Genomic DNA, 18,516 nt, shown 5'->3' on the forward strand with positions numbered 1-18,516 from the left:
AAAATCAACATTCTTTAGATAAAATATACAACGTGCCTCATTGTATATCAAAGTGCATCTTTCGGCTGCCACTGCCAATTAAATTTTGAATTTAATCCTTAAAAAAACACGTTTCACAAAATCTGTCTGGAGCTCTTGCGTGACCATTCATGATTTATTTTTATTTTCTGCAGCTGTGGCAAGTGCCTCCCTTTCCTTTGAGTGTTGCACAGTGGAACAAAGACGTACATCAATAGCATCAAAAATCAAGCAATATTTAGTCTGTGTACTGACAAATTTCAGCAGCAAAACCAATGTGGTTACACATGTCAGTATGCGTCTACAGTTGCAATGATCATCTTACACGTCAAGGCTCAAAATACCACGTGCACATGCACAGAGGTGCACATGAAAAACGATCTGATTCATATACCCGTTGCCCACCAAAATCAGCATTTGCATGCAGGTTTTCAAGACACAATTTAACCTGCTAAATATAGGCGATGGAATACATTCCTATTGCCAGTAGCAGACCTGAGAGCACAGCTGAAGCAGAGAAGTCAGCCTGTCTGTGTGTCTGTGTGTGTGTGTGTGTGTGTGTGTGTGTGTGAGTGCGTGTAGTTTTTTGTTGGTGTGTTTGTGTGATGTCACAGACAGGCCTGAGAACAGGTAAACAGTAGACAGCAGCAGGAACAGAGGTCTGAGGAAACTTCACTGTGGTTTCATCTCTTTATATACCTCTTACTTGTTTAGTCTCTCCTTCAAACTCGGTGCAGACTAACTTGGAATAATGTTTTAGCACAGCTTATGAGGAGACAGACAGTGATTTGTGGCAGGTCATTGCAGCTCGCTGGTTAAGGAGTTGACATTACCTGGGTTTTGTGTTCTCATGAATGCCGATTGGAGCAGGAGGCGATAAAAACCCGGGTCTGAATGCTGATCATACGCATTCCCATTGCATCAAAAAAGCCAGATGTTAGCAGAATTTTGTGTGGGGGGGTATGAGACTACACATTTGGTGATACTCTCAATTACACAGAATTTTAAGCATTAATAAAATGTAATTGGTTGAGTCATATAAAAAATAATCTCCCATATAGTTGTCATGAATGATGAGATTACCTAAAATAAAAACTGTTTTCAGTACTAGCCTGTAAATATGTTTATATCTACATTAAAGTTAAGCATTTTAACATGAAGGTCTATGGGGATTGACTTGCTTTTAATAAAACTATATATTTTTTTTTTTTTTCCACTATCCTTTAACTCGTTCCTGATAAAGATACAAAAGCTCTTTGACTTGATTGACAAACATAAAATCATTATATACAGCAGTGCTCTAGCAAACCAGAAAATTACCCACGAGCACAGTGTGCAGGTAAAGATGACAACCTGTGCAGTAATTTTCTTCCCCATGCCGCTAATCGTTGAAGTCCCACAATTTTTTGTGATAACACAGCTGGTTTCAAGAAAGAAAAAGGTGAATATTAAAAAATGTATTGGTATGATAGCATGTAAGTTAATATAGGAACAAAAAAAACAAAATCGTTATTATTATTATCATTATTATTATTATATTTATTTTGAAACGGGGCGTCGTGTGGCTCAGTGGATAAAGCGGGCACCCCATATATGAAGGCAGTGTCCTTGCCGCAGCCACCGCAGGTTCGATTCTAGCTTGCGGCCCTTTGGTGCATGTCATCCCCTCTCCCCTTTCACACTAGCAATCTCCTGTCCTATCTAATAAAGGCAAAAATGCCAAAAAATAATCTTAAAAAAAATCTATTCTGAAACAAACACACACATGCTGAGTGAAGGAAAATAAAACAGTACCACAGAACAGATGTCAAATCAGTGTCAGTATTTAAAAAACAATTTCAATGTTTCAAAAAAGTTCTGTTCCAAACCCAGTTTTCAATGTGTCAAAATTTCAAAAATTCAGTTTTTAAGTTTTAAAAAAAGCCATGTCAATATTTTAAGGCCAATGCCTGGTGAGTCTTCCACTTCAGCAGTCGAACACTGGTGTTTCACATCATAATTGAACACAAGGATAAAAAGCACACAAGAAGTATAAATATGCATGAGAAAATGTTAGTATGTACTACAATCTTTTTCTTGAACATTTTTCACTGTGCTTCTAAATGTCTTTGTGTGCGCCTAAATTATTTCATTTAAGAGCACATGTACTCCTTGGGGATAAAGTGAGCGTAGGGCCATGTACAACAAGCTCATTTTGAACAGCATATTAGCTTACTAGTGTTTAATATCACCATTAGGTTGGCCCCTGTATTTTTCTTCCCGCTCTTTGCTAATATTAAAAATGCTCAGGTTAGTTACAAAGGTCTATAAGTTTTGTTTGCCCAAATAAAACCTGAACATTTCACCCTCTGTGCAGCTTTCTTTATTTTTTTTTATACTTACAACTGATTCTCTGTCGACCACTTACTGAGAGTGTAAAAGAATTCAATCCATGTAAAAGAAGCTTATTTGCATCTATACTTCTGTAGCAGAAAAGAAAGTGGTGCATTTCACATTTTGGGACCTTATTCTCTCCTCATTGGCTCACAGGCCTGAGGTCCCCACATGCAAGGTCTGCAGCTGAACCTTTATGTGACAATGGAGTTTTATTTTAACCTTCAACTAATGATTTGGAATAAAATGCTGGTGTTAAATAATAGAAGCAATATCATTAACATGCTACCTGACTGTTCACCCCAAAATCCAAAGTACGTATTTTTCCTCTGACCTGTAGTGCTATTTGTCAGTCCAGATTTTTTTTTATGTAAGTTGACGAGTGTTGGAGATACTGGCCATAAAGACGTCTGTATCATATTGCCATGAGGACAGAATTGTGGATCTACTAATGGATGAGAGGCTTGTGACAGTGTGAGATGTAAACATTTATGGCGTCCTCCTGGGCTGAGCTGTAAGATACTGTTGCTTTTGCACTGATTTCCGCAAAAGATCCCAATGCCAAAAGTCACCTTTCGCGACTTTATGATGCGCGGTGTCAACTGAGAACGCGGCTGGACAGAACTATTTGTGGTGTTATAATATTATAATCCTGATATGCAGATGGACAACGTTAGTTGAGAACACCAGCGGACAGAATTTGTTGCATCTGCATGATACGCCTCTGGATGGTTTCAGGTTGAATGGTACCGGTAATGATGCAATGAAAGGAGCAGATGGGTCCCATAGGGTGAGTGGGAGGGGCGCCGGGTGGATCAAATAAACCCCGGACTTTAACCCAGGTGTCCAGTGTCCCCTTAACATCTGAAAGTGATGTTTTTGGGTTTTTTTTGACACCTTACCATGTGCCTCTTTTGCCTAAACCTAACCAATCGTGCTGCCTGATCGTAGGCATGTGCTTTTGTTGACGTCACTGCATTGGATGCAATGTGCTTTTGTTCCCTAAACATAACAAAGCGCAGCATCCCAATCCCACCATGTGCTTTTGTTCACATCACCATAGCGGAGTCCTCAAAAATCAACAGCAGACACAGGAGGATACCTAGAATGTAACGTAGATATGGAAGTCTGCAAAGTGGCAATATGTGACAACTTGGGATTAGAACATGTTGTTCCAGGTGAGCGAGCAGAAGATGCATGTTTCCTTCTGAGTGTTGATGCAGTTGGCGGCTGAAGTTCACTAAAAGGAAAATTGTTCCGACATCAAACTGTTCACAACAAGGTCTGTGGATTTATCTTGAGCAACCGGGTCATGATTTCTGAAAAGAGACATTGCTGTTGAGTTTTTCAAATGTATTTTTTTTGGCTCTTTGAGTGTCACAAGCAGAGTGTAGTTCCATTATACTGGAGAGAAGGCAGACATCTCTAAAGCTGATATCTCCAACACTCGACAGCTCGCACCAAAACAATCTAGACTGATAAATAGCACTACTGGTAAGAGGGAAATTTGTGCTTTTGATTTGGGGGTGTTCTGGCCATTTAACGGTGCTTGTTTTTTCTGCACAAAAGATACACTGAAAATCTGGAGTAAGAGAAACAATTTATAATGATTATTAATTGTTAATAATGAAATGAATGATGGCTAAATTGCAGTACATTTAGCCTCTTATGTCTCACACTCCTGGTGTTGTGCATGCTGGCTCACTGTCACACTGTGTTGGCTTACTGGCACAGCTGAATAGAAAGGAGCCATCCTTAATGTGATTAGTAACACCTGTGCTTTTCCTACTATGACGCGTCAGAATGTCTGCAGGATGCAGCGCATGTTCTGCAGTGTGACACAGCACCACATGCGCCTCAACTGTTTGTCCTTATCAGATCCATTTGAATACCACAAGTGAGAAATTTCTTTAAATTGTAAAGCTGGGGTGATACATATATATATGGTAAAGATTTGGCACACAGTGAGGTTTGGATAAAGATCCTTTCATTTCATAGTACAGCAGATAATTACAAAATAGGCTCCTAAAATTTCTTTTTGGCCCTTCTTACCAAACTGGAACATTTATCTCCATCAACCTCAACTCAATAAATAATGTATAATTTACATCCAAATTTGTAGGGAGCTTTTGAAAGCCCTTCAAATAACCCGTGGGCATCATCAGACCTACGAGTAACACTGCTATGAAAAACTTGGGTGTGTGTTAAACATAGTGAGCTAAACGCCTAGTGATTAAAAGGTTTGATTGAAATTCAATTTACAGGATTATGGTCCCAGTGGTCTGAATTTGCAAATTACATTGAAATCTGATTGACAGGGTATGGGCTATAAGAAGTGGGTAACACTACATTTAGTGCTGTAGCTGTGAGAAGGTTGGAGCCCCTTGTACCAGATCAGCTTTTTTTCTTGACTTCTTTACAGTTTTTCTCTTTTACAGTTTAATCTATATGTGAATAATTTAACTGAGTACCACATGTTTTTTTGACATACTGCTGCTTGTTTTCTTAGATATTCCCTTTGTAACTCTTATTTGTCAGCACATTTCCATCAATTTGGTCTAAATTCATTTGATTCTATGTCATTTCAAATGCAATATGACAAATTAAAGCTTATGCTACAGTTTAAAAACTTTTCATCATGCCAATGCCTTAACTTCTGAATGGCATGATTTTGAGAATACTTACAACACTCACTTATTCACAATTTTTGCACTGGCTGAGTGTCTACAAAGAAAGCATTTTTGATGTGTCTATTTTAACAATTTCGGTTGTCTGCACTAGTCATGTAACAGCTCAGATTGTATCAGCAGTGTACATTTAAAGGGTTGCTGTGAAACTGTGTGCTTCAAGTGTTTGCTTCTGGTTGATTGTGTGTTGACAACCCAATCGCCAGAAACAATTTTGTACCTTTCTGCAAACCAAGGGTAGGAAAAAAAAGCATGTTTGGGCTTGATTTACCAGATTTGGGGGTACAATCCCTGCAGGAAAAGCTGAAATATCTGTTAAAAACAGATGTACATGCCTAAAAAGCACAGCCATGGATTGCTACAAAACACCCATGTTTGGCCTAAAAAGCTGCTGAAAGCACAGCCACTGGTCACTTCAAGACACCCACATTTGGTGCCTAAAAAGCTGCCAGAAGCACAGCAGAAGGTCAAAACACCCACATTTGGTGCATAAAAACCCAGCAGAATCACAGCAACGGGTCGCTACAAAACATCTACATTTGGTGCCTAAAAATCCAATGGAAGCACAGCAATGTGACACTATAAGTCACCCACATTTGGTACCTACAAATCTGCAGAAGCAAAGCGATGGCTTGCTACAAAACACCCACGTTTGGTGCTTAAATAGCCGCCAAGGCACAGCAACTGGCCACTGCAAGATCTGTGGATTCAGCTTGAGCAACCGGGTCATGATTTCTGAAAAGAGACATTGCTGTTGAGTTTTTCAAATGTATTTTTTTTGGCTCTTTGAGTGTCACAAGCAGAGTGTAGTTCCATCATACTGGAGAGAAGGCAGACATCTCTATAGCTGATATCTCCAACACTCGATTTTGCCATTCTGCCATTTTAGTGCCCAAAAAAGCCACCAGAAGCACAGCGACTGGTTGCTACAAAACATACATTTGGAGCCTAAAAAGCAGCCACATTAAAAGCAACAGGTTGCTACAAAACAGCCAAATTTGATGACTAAAAAGCTGCCAGAAGCACAGCCACTCGTCACATCTGATACATAAAAAGTTGCTGGAATCACAGAAATGACCTCCTAAACCTCCAAAGGTTTTGTTCCCTGTTGGGACCAAACAGTGATCTGCAGGCTGGCGGGCATCTCACCTCTGTGTCACTCCATCCAGCATCTCCTCCACCTCCTGATTACAAAGTCAGCCTGTATACTACGGCACTTTTTAAACGTTATGATATAAGTGAAGCATGCAAACTAACATATCTGTGGTCAGCAGAAATGTACAACGCCTACATTCTCTTCTAAAGACTGGGCAGACGTTGGGCCTTATTTGCAGGAAAAACAGAAGAAAAGTTCTGCTTATCTTAGAACTGATGATGATTTCACATACTCATTGTTTATTGCTTGCACTTAAACTTCAGAACACAGTCTCAGGAAAAATATATTTAATATATCATGTTGTTCAACAATGTCCCATTAAAAAATACATGCAGTGCACATTTTCTGAAAGCAGAAAACCACCTTCAAATCACTCATGCATTTGTTAATGAACAGTGCATATGGAATAAAGGATTTGAAGTCAAAGGTGTGAAAAGAAAATGCACATAAGAGTGCACTCACACCAAATAAAATGCTTAAATTATAATATTTTACTAGAGATAAGTCTCCACTGTCAATAAGATCACAAATTCACAAATGTACAATGAATGAAACATCAACTATTGCTTTTAAAGCGGCAGAAGTGCAATTTAAAAAAAAAAAAATCTTCTTTTACATCACAGTTCTATTATTTGTAGGGGATTGTCAGGAAACATCAGAGAAATCAATCAACCAATCAATCGATTGATTCGTCTTTTAGTCTAATCAATTTATTAGGTTGCTTGTCCACACTGGAACATAACAATCAGCTTAAACAATCATCCATCACCCAAGCTGAAAGTCTCTTTAATAAGCATCATGTTTCTGCATGTTTCCCCCTGTGTGTGGAACCTGCAGCTCCCTCAGGACGGCAACACTGACAATTAAACAACAGCCTAACAAGAAACACACACAAGTCTCACACATGTAATCCGCTTAAAATATTGAAAGAGGATTGCCAATAAATTCTGATAAAAGCTTATACTTCCTCAGTGCATCAACATGTGAGTGCATCTCATTGCTTTCATGCTTTGTTGCACGGTGCAGCTCCTGTGCACTGCGGTGGATTTGATGGTGAAATGTGATTCCACACTGCCATCGTGTGGTCACTCAGAGCAGCGCAGTTTGCTCTGCTGGCTGTGTCAGGAGAACATGTTATGGTATTACAAGGTTAAATGGTTTACTGATTTAAATTAACAGTGTGACCGTTTACAGAATTAACAGGCTGTGGACACGTCACACCTTTTACTCTCAAACACTAAAAACAGCCATGTGGAGCTTAATAATGGGTTTGATGTGCAGAGCTGTGGGCACAAACAAAACAAGTCTGTAATGTCACCAGCCCTCGAGACAAGCAAACAGGCAGTGATGGAATAATATCTAAGTACAATTAGTAGTAGAGTGTGGAAATACAAGCAAAATTCCTGCATTCAAATTCTTTTTTGTGTAAAAGTAAAAAAGTTTTAAATTGAAAAATAATATATTCTTTTAAAGAAATATGCAAATATGTCAACCAGAGCTGTTGTCCATGAGCACAGTCTTTGCGTCACATCATCAGCAATCTGTAATGTTGTTTATGTTAATTTGGCAGTACATCCAACAGCAAGCCACATGTATCCAAACCTGCTCAGGATCTCCACATCCAGCATCTTCACCTGCAAGATCATGTGAGAGCAGTCACCTTAACAGCTGATGCAATAACTTGTTTGTACGCCTGAAGAATTTCTGCACCAGCCTTCAGAAACTGTCTCTGGGAAGTTCTTATGCTCAAATCACATGCTCACCAAGTCTTGACCTGACAGCAGTTTGTCATGGTTGGATGTACTGCCGAACTCACAGACACCGAAAGCTCTCGTGGACATTCCTGCAGTCTGCATGCCAGAGGCACGCTCCCTAAAAAATGTGTAACATCTTTGGCACTGTGATCGAACTGCACACATTAGAGTGGCCTTTAATTATGACCAATCCAAGGCGCATGATGCTGTTATCAGCTCCACCTGTCATGTGGAAGAGAAATGCCTACCAACATCGATTTTCTTTTTACAAATTTGTGAACAACATTTAAGAATAATATCTCTATTAAGGACATTAAAGAAGCCATATATCTTTAACATAATATTATTGTTGAAAAATAGCAGCAAAAATAAAAATGTTTTTTTCATTTTTGTTCAGTTGGACATTGAAAAAGGAAATATTAGCACTGGAAAAAAAAGATAATTATTGAATATATTTTGCATCGCTTAATGTTTTTTAGTGAATTTATTCTTCATTCATATTCTTCTTCATTTTTTAAGTGTCTTTTTTATACCAAAACAGTGATTAAATTGAAACTGAGAAAGACATTGAAATGCAAATTTTGTGAAAAATTATTCAAAACTGACACTGAGCATTTCAAGTCATAAAATATCAAAATGAAATAAAATAGTTTTGATGCCTGTCTTATTTTTCAGTGGATTTTTTTCAGTGCTTGTGTTTTGAATGCCAAATTTTGCTTTAAATGCCAAAAAGTATTGTCACTGTTGTTGCTCCATAAAGGTGGGGATACATTTAATAGTTGTATATAGTGCTGGTTAGATTAACCTATAACAGCATGTCATCATTTATAAGTTAATTTATATTTTTTATAAAAAATATAAATATGCACAGTAACTAAAATTAAAAAATATATATATTGCAGTAAAGTGAATGGTATGCATCCCCATCTTTAGCGCAGTAAAGTATGAAGTAGCATTAAAAAACGCATTACAATTTTGTAGTGCGAGAGCTTGAGTAACATTCACACCACAACTGCATACAAGTATACTTATGGAGGGCTACATTGACATCTTCCCAAAATCCATCATCCACAAACACGCACACTCACGCTTACACAGCGATCAATTTCATGCATGCTTTCTAGAGGTCTCATCAATTCTGTGTCAATACTCTCAATGACTGTAGACATTTATCTCCTCAGTAATATCGTAATTATTCGTGGCCTCTACCTTCTGCCACTGTCCGTTTGATTGGACCTGTATTGATGTTCCGCGGACTGTGAGCAGAAATGATTGCACACATTATTTCATCCACGTCTGCGTGACTCTTGTGATGAGACCAAAGCTGTATCGCTCTCACTCATGCTGAATCTGCCTCCCTGAGATCTGTTTTGATGTTGAGATAACTTTCTCTGCCATGCTCCTTCAAACCACATTCAGCCTCTGCGGGGAGAGTCACAGGCTGCACAATATGACTCTTATCAGTTTTTACACTGATGTAACTGATATCTGAATGTGCCATGCAGCCTCGATACAGATACACTCTGACTGTTAAAGAAGATAACAGCAGATGTTGAGAAGCAGTGTGTCTGCAGTCCCAGTCACTCCAGAGTGCAGTGGTCATTTGATGGGGACTTTTGAAGTCTCTTCTTTAGAAATGTTCTCTTAAGTTCTCTTATGTTCTCTTAAGGTACTATTTTTACATACCTGACACTGAAGTCCATTTATAATTGCCTGGGCTTAGAGATGTTTCCTTGCGCAAAAATTTATGTTTGATCACAAAATGATGTCCGTCTATACTCGAAAAACACTCAGTCTATAGATAGTATTAACACACGTTTGTAGCTTTTTTGCATATGATGTCACAAATCGGTGCACTTTCCAGAAGGAGGGCAGGCGACAGGGGGCAGGTTCTGAGGCTGTGGCCACCAGCACTGCAGGAATGCCAATAGTTTGCACTGTTTAAGGTGATTAAAAATCAGTGTTTGTTAGAGTACAAAATCACTGCCTCACGTCATGATGAGCAGAAGGACCCTCATGCAGGAGAATGCAGACATCTAAAACAAATCTTTATTCTAGGGCCGGAGACACCGCAAACACAACAACACACGACCAAAACAAGGATCCAACAAAAGGCAGGTGTCCTTTACAGATTTGTGCAAAACTTACGCAATATTTTTAAAATGTCAATAAAACACAATTATGAGATGACTGTTTGTAATGATTACATTTTCAGCACTACTGTTGTTGTCCCATTCTTTATATATAAGCTAATTTGGGATCAAATGAATGATTTTTCTTTCTTTTTTTTTTTTTTTTTTTTTTTTTTTTTTTTTAAATGGTGCATTTTGCTCTAGTTTCTTCTTGCGTAATCTTGAGGAAATGACATCTGCAGACTCTGGGTGAGAGTTTCTTTTACATGATAGCATTATTTGATGACCATTTTATTTTAAATTATGACAATAATTCATTTTGCAAACTGAAACTTTAACCAAGCTATTTTATAAACATCAGACTGGTGCATTAGGTTGGGGGTTTAATTGGTCATGAGATTTCACATTCAACTCAACAATTACTACAAAACATGCAAACAAAATGTATAAAACATTTGTAATTTCAACTGCTTTTTTCCCCAATCATGTGGCATTTTCCACAGCCTCTGCTCATTTTGTTTGATATTCATGACAATTTCCTCACTGCAGGGATCACTGCACCTTCCAAAATACCCGAATAGCAATTCTACCTGTAATATTCATGTTCATTTATAATAACTGTGATTATCTTTTGCAAGGGATCACATTTCATTTCAAGATTGCGGGAAACATATAAGGGGGGTCCTACACCAGAAAATATTGAATGTCAAACACTTTGCCTGCATTTTGATTAATTTTATGCAACAATTCTGCCTTTTCTGAATAAATTTATAGTGGAAATGTGTTTATTTTGTTGTTTAATTTTTTTGTTACCATGGCCATGAGAATTCTGGCTATCTGAACTTGTATGCCTGCCTCTTCCTCTCTCTGCCACAATAACTTGTATTCCAGATTGCACCGAAATGCCTCCAGTTCACACTGAAAACATCTATTATTGAAAATAGATTTATGAATCTATAGGCTGAAATTCAAATTCAAATGTCCCATGCTGTCAGAAAAGTCTGCAGCAGCGTTTTGGATCATTTGTAGACAGTCAAGGGACAACTTGCCACTGCACGTTAAGGGCATGATATCAAAGCTTGATCATCTCTGGTTCAGGTTGTGATACAGCAGACCTGAGTTTGGCGATGTTTCTTAAATGGAAGACACAAGTTGCCTTCAGATCAGCAATTAAATATGTTGATCAAAATAAATATCAAATTTAACGCAGAGATTTCTCAGTTTAGACTGTACAGCTGAGGGAAGGGAACTGAGCAACCTTAGCTTCATGCTTTCTGAAGCAATGATATGGTCCTCAGTCTTATCTGCATTTGGCAATAAAACGCTGTTAGCCATGTAGTCCTTAACGGCAGTTGGGCAATTATGGGAAAAAGGGGAAGCATATACAAAGCAAATAATAGAGGACGCAAGACAGCACCCTGAGGCACACAACAGAGACAAACAGCAGATTCAGACAAGTAGGGACCAAGTGACGTAGAAAAACTCCTCCTCTTAGAGGCTAGAGGAGAACCAGTCCAGGGCGCTCTTAGACACATACCCTCTGCATAAGCCTTTCAGTCAGAGTGTTATTATCAGCAGTATCAAAAGCTGCACAAAGATCCCGTAGCACCAGTTCAGAGCATTCACTTACATCAAACGTGGATCAATGACCCAACACAGTATCCAGATATCACTTATCCAGGGTGAGGTGTTGTCTGTAATTAACCAGCCTGGTTAATTACTAGTCTGACTGCACTGCAGAAGCCTTTAACTCCAACTAGATAGCTATTTATTGGAACTGTCACTAGCATCATTTAGAGATTTCCCAAAGTGGACAGTAAATATTCACTTATCTCACTTTGAAAGCCTTGTTTTACCTGCTACACAACAGCTGTTTGGCATTTTCCTGTCTCTCTCCTTGTATGACACATTTTGGAGCTCTGGCCCAATAGTGGCCTCAAGAGTTGTCACATGATGAAATGTTGGGGTGCATTTGCAACCAGTATGTGTTACCACTAAGTACAGTATGGGAAAGAGGATGTTAAAAGCATGTGTACAGATTGACCAGACTCAGAAAGAGGATGGATGACCACAGAGAACAGAAACAGAGGAATCATACATAGATTTTTGGCTGCATATACTGAATGCTTAGAAAAGGTGATAAATAATTGGGCTCTCCAAGTTCAAATTACACTGCAGTTGTATTCACATATTCACTCAGAAAATAACAAACTAAAAATAAACTGTGCACACATAAAAAAACAATGAATAAAAAACAAGTTATGTAGGTCAATATCTCTTTAAGTATCACAGTTTTCAACCCTACTCAAGTGTGAGACTGGTACACAGGAAGGTATGTTTTTTCCCTTTCCTCAGAGCTGTTTGTGTGTGTACAGTTCAGTCCTACCTTGTTTGACGTACGTGTTCAGTTCACAGCCCCCTCGCTGGGGTAACAGGCTCTGCAGCTGCCATCCGGTGCTAAAAAATGCTTCTCTCTGGAATCGTCTCCATATGTGTGGAATCTCCTCTGATAGCTCTGAGATTTCCTCCAAAATCTTGGCTCTTCTTAGAGGGACTCAATAAAAATCCTGACCTATAAATGAGGTCAGATTGTTACCAATATGGTAATTCTGAGCTTTACTGATCACAGAGTACAGCTGATGACATCAACTCAATGCTCCAATTTATGCATTAATAGTTCAACTCAGTTTAAAAAATTACAATTTCACTAAAACAAAATAACTAATTAAGAGAGCTGCACTTGTAGTAAATGCTGCAGCTAAAGTGCATAAAATAAGACTCAAACAGCATTCATTTAGTAAATTCAGTGAATCTTTAAAATATTCAGTTCCCTCTAAAATGCATTGGTATCATCATCATCATCAGTATCTGCTGATATTGGCATTAAAATGAAATATCGGCATGTGCCAACATGCTGATTGCATGCCAATAGGAAAAACTTTATTATATTATATTAACTATTTTTTATTTATTTATTTTTTTTTTTTTGTTGTGAACATATACAAAACATCCGCCCTAAATTCGACATAAGCATAGGTTATCTGTCAAATGAGTTGTTATATATCAGCATATTGGATAATGCCAAAAAAAGATCCAATAGTGTGCATCCCGAGCAGGCTTAATGGAAAAATGCAATAGCAAAATGCACCTTAACCACAAGTTAGGCAGCAGGAATGAACTATTATAGAAACTAAATAAATGTCTTTTTAATAAACCAACGTAACAGAACACACTTATTGGCAGTGGGTTTTTTTAAGTATTAATTGTCATGCTTTCCAATCACCAACAGCATCCGCAAATTGGATTTTAAATGGCTCAAATTTGGATTAAAGCTAGCGGACAGTTACATGCTAATGTTTTTAGCACATGTGAATGGAGTTTTAACATGGCGAAAATTAGCATCACGGCTAGCGGCTGATTCAACTCACCTGTGGGCAAATTCTCACTGAAGGAAGCGTCAGTCCTCTGTGCACGCGCTGATACAGGCGACGTTTTCTCTTCTTATTTTTAATCAACACTGTGGTTTATATAGTCAACATAAAACATAAATAGAAATATGAAAACATAACAGTATCTTTAAGGGAGTTTTGTCTTGTTTTTAGCTGTTTCTTCTAACTTCAGCGGCCAGGTTTCACTCAACCAAACTGCTTCTCTTAAACGTCACCAACGTAATCTAACCTGTTACCTGGAGGGCGGGATAAACACTCTCATTGGACAACGAGAACGACCGATAACAATTGGTTGCCAATCAAAATTAATAATACACAAACATTTTATATAGCCTAAAGTAATATTTAAACACTGTTATTTTTTTTAACTATTACATTTCAAGTATTTAATAACATATTATCATTACTGTAGTTAACTTGTTAGGCTTTATTTATTTATTTATCTATTTACTTTTTAATCCCCATTTCTGCTTTGGGCAGAAAAAAAGTTTTTTTTAGAAAATAGAATTATTATTATTATTGTTGTTATTAGTAGTAGTAGTAGTAGTAGTAGTAGTAGTGTTATTATTATTATCATTATTATTTTATATAAGCTATATGATGATATCACCAGGTGTTAGTTGAGAAAATGTCAAAGTGAATGGAAAGCCACAGTACTACATATATGGAGAGGGTATGGTCATACAGTGGCCTGACTGACCATCCGACACTACATTTATTATCAGAGCTCTGCATTAAATATTTGCAGTGGAGAATAGCCTACTTGAGAAGGTGAAAATCTGCAGCTTTGATATGTGCTGTGTCAAGCTGATGGTCTCTTTTTAAAGGGATTTTTGAATTTACAGAGATTGGCTGAGTTGAGGATCTGGAGTAAGTATAAAGACATCAGAGGCATTACAGCACCAGTAGTCCCACTGATGTTTTTAACTCTGAGGCATCTATGGTATTGACTTGAGGTCAGGCCGTCTGGGCTTCATTAGTAATGCCCCTGATTACACTGCATTGCTGGTGGCAGTTGTTAAGCCTACATGTAACATATTAAAATGTGCACTATGCATGTAGTGTTTACTCTAATTCTATTCCAACCTGGTGCTTGCAGAAATAAGTGTACTTTGGTTTAAGACTAAACTATTTGAGTTTTTCTTATTACTTTGTTGTGTTGGTAAATACAGTATATGGAAGCAATAAGAGACTTGCGTATTTAAATTAAACAGCCACTGAATAATTAATATTGAACTTCACTAAATTTACGCTGAATGCATTGAAATATTGTATTTGAAAACCATGTATCTAAATATGTTTGCACTGAATTCACCTCATTGAAACTAAAGTGTGAAATTTCTTATTGAAAAAGCTTCAAAATTTTTACAAACAGAGATTCAGAAAAAACAATCAGGTTGCTCAATTTTAAATTCTGTTTTAAATATTGCATCAAAAATTTCTAAAAGCACACGATAGGCCTGAATCTGAATACTTTTTTTTACTTGTTTTTTTCCCATGAGGAAATTCATATTTTTATTTCAAAGAGGTGAATTTATGACTATTGAAAAAAGAAAAGGACCAAATAAAATCTGATTTTTAATAGCCCTTCAAAAACAGTCACTCTTTATTTTAAAAATGTAAATTCAGAACAAATAAATTCACATATGAGTTTTCAAAGTAAAATATTTAGATTCAGTGGTTTTTAAATTTCAATATTTAGTATTCAGTGGCTATAAAAAATTCAAATATTTTTTGTCTCATATTTGCTTCCATACAGCACAGCATAATGAATGAATGGAACCACATAGCATGGCCTGGGCATAGTCAGGCTGAACAAAAACACAAATGACTAAAAATAATCAGTCCTTCTAAATCTTAATACGTAAAAATGTAATTTATAGACTGCTCAAATTACATATTATGATGCTTCCACTTGGAGCCGCCAAAGAGCTGAGTGGCCTTGTACATCTGCAATGGAACACATCTTACAGAATTCACCCATAAAAGTAATCCTGTCTGTGTGTGTGTGTGTGTGTGTGTGTGTGTGTACTGTATGACGATATCACAGCATCCTCTCATTCTGTATTCTGCTGACTCAGAGCTAATGGAGCTGCAGGGAATTAATACTCACTTCTCCTCCACTCCCACTGGGACATGCTGCCTCAACATCTGCAACACACAAACACACACATTTGCATTCCTGCAGGATATAGCTGGTCTATCCCACTGCACTTTTACTTCACATTTTTGAACAATCACCATCTTTCCTCACATCTAAGAATAATGCAATAACTATATAAAGTGTCACCAATACACACGTTAAACCTCTTTATTGCTATCATTCATATTCATACACCAAATAATCATGCACAGTGTTACTATTTATTTACAACAGGTTAAGCAAACCGATGCCTATATTAGCATGGTACTACAGTGTATAAATACATTTCACATGAAGATGTCCCAGGATCTGTGAGGTTGGTAGCCAACGTCACCTTGAGGCATTATTAGACACGTCCCACAACAGGAAAGAGAGGGCAGTCCAACAGTAGCCATTTTCCATATTTCTGGTGCTGAAAAGTTGCCCCACAAATGTTCCAGTATTGTTGCCCGTAATGTTCGGTTTCATGCCTTTGTTTCTGCAATGAACTCTCACTGTCCTTGGGTATCTGTAACCATCCAAAATGCTGTTCATCCAGAGCAAACCAGCACTGATAATGTAGTTGCGACCGTGGAGCCATAGGACGATTGATATCCTTGAGCTTTGTGTGAGTATCAACTTCATCGCCGAGTGAAAAAAAAAAACGTTCTATGTGGTTGCTCTTGTGGTTCTTTGGCTCCATATTGGCATTCATTTCTTGTACTGTCCTCTGAGAAGATGACTATCAAAACTACATCCGTGGTGCATTATTGTATAAAAGCTGACAGTCTGTGTTTCATCATATTAACCATTTCAATGGGTTGGTGCTCACCGGCTTCCACTGAGCAGCTCAAAGGCAAATGAACACTGTCACTGATCACTCACTCTTTTAAATAGATTCAAATAACTGAAAATGAGAACTCAAGTTCAAACATCGTGCACTTTTGAGACCCCAAATCAAAGTTGCATCATTAGCAATCAAAGAACTTATCCTTCTAATAGCCTCAGCTGAGCATGAACACCGTCCTATGATGATTTCTGTCCATCATAATAAAATAAAACAAAATCAAGCAAAGCAGAAAAAAAAAAAAGTTGCACTTGATAACCATGCAGGAAGAACAGAAACAAAAGAAATCCTACTTTTCTATTATCATCAGGCAAGGAGAGCAATCAAAATGTTTGTCAGTCGATGACATATTCAAAAATAGAGTAAAATATGAGAAACGATGCAGATAAAATACTAACGGAAACAGTTTAAAAGGCGATGAAATCAATAAATAGATATTACCAATTTAGCTTATGTTCAATACACATCGAATGGTAGGGCTTAAAAATGGAATGGAATGAGTGAGCGTGTGTTACAGTAATATTAACTACAGCAATAGATAAACATGCACCCCTGTAGTTAAAGTGAATCCTGTTTTCTATCGGAAATGTAAAGTGTCATGTTCATCTGCTCATTGACTGCATGCTATTTCAGTATAAACCTATCAATAACAAACATGATATTAACATCTGAAAAATGCACTTAAATTCTCGTAGTTAAAGAACTAAAGGGAAAGAAAGAGGAAATAAAATTGGAATCTTTGGCTCTTTGGTTCACATCACTGGCAGCGAACGTACCATATCACCTGAACTGAAATACTCGATAGTCGCACGGCGAAAGAAGACAACAGCCTTAAAAAAAAAAACGAGGAGAGAACTGAAACCTCAAGCATAGCATATCCAGGCCCTTTTCCATGTGGATAATGCACAGATGATGACATCCTGTTGAAATATTTTGGCCATTTCATTCATATTCAAATCACTCTACAGTGTCTAACACGTCTAGGTCTGACTACTGTGTTATGTATTACAAAGAGAAACACTATCAGCAGCACATAAAGAGTGCTGCATATGTCACTGTGACATGGCACCTGTCTGTCTACGTGTTGAACATGTCACAGTGTCACCAGTGACAGAGACACAAAATGTTCAGTGTTTTTAAATAAATAAATAATGACAGACAATTTCGTAAAATGTAGTAACATTATTAAATGAACCAATAAATTGTGAAATTATTTAATAAATTTCTAAATATCATCCCACTACAATAAAATGTTGTTGTTTTTTTTAACCCATAATGCAAATAAAAAATGATTAAAGGGGACCTATTATGCTCCTTTTCAAGTTTATACTTGTATTTTGGGTTACTACCAGATTGTGTTTACATGCCTGAATGGTTAAAAAACACTTAATTTTTTTCACATTGTCTGTGCCGGAGCACTTCTAAAATGCTCTGTTTAGTGCCTGTCTCTTTAAGCCTCCCTCCAAGAACAGCATAGTCTGCTCCCTTAATTTCCAGGTTTTCTTTTCCGTGTGTGTCTTCCCTGTCATTGTAGCCAGGGAATTAGCAGCACTTTCTACTATGAAAAACAACCAATAAAAGCTTCTAAACACCATTGTTCCAGCAGGAATATGATGAAATTTAGGAGAAATTAAGAACATCTGCCATCAAGATTACATGTTTTCATGACTTAACCATGTAGCTACACGTAGCGGTGCTCTTGCAGCTGAGGAATAACTGTAACTGAGAAAACTTTATATCGTGAATAAGAAATAGAACCTTCTAAACACAGTCCAACAAGTTGCAGCAAAAATATGTGTAACATAACATGTATATGTATATGTATATATGCATATATAACATGTTTTCCAGATATTAGCATGTAGCTACATGTAGCAATGTACTTGCACCAGACTGTAACAGAGCATAGTGGCAAAAAGTAGCCAAAAAAAATCACACACACACGAAAAAAAAAAGGTTCTTAACAAAAGTAGACATG

Source organism: Plectropomus leopardus, chromosome 15 (genome assembly GCF_008729295.1).
Source record: "Plectropomus leopardus isolate mb chromosome 15, YSFRI_Pleo_2.0, whole genome shotgun sequence".
Lineage (NCBI taxonomy): Eukaryota > Metazoa > Chordata > Actinopteri > Perciformes > Serranidae > Plectropomus > Plectropomus leopardus.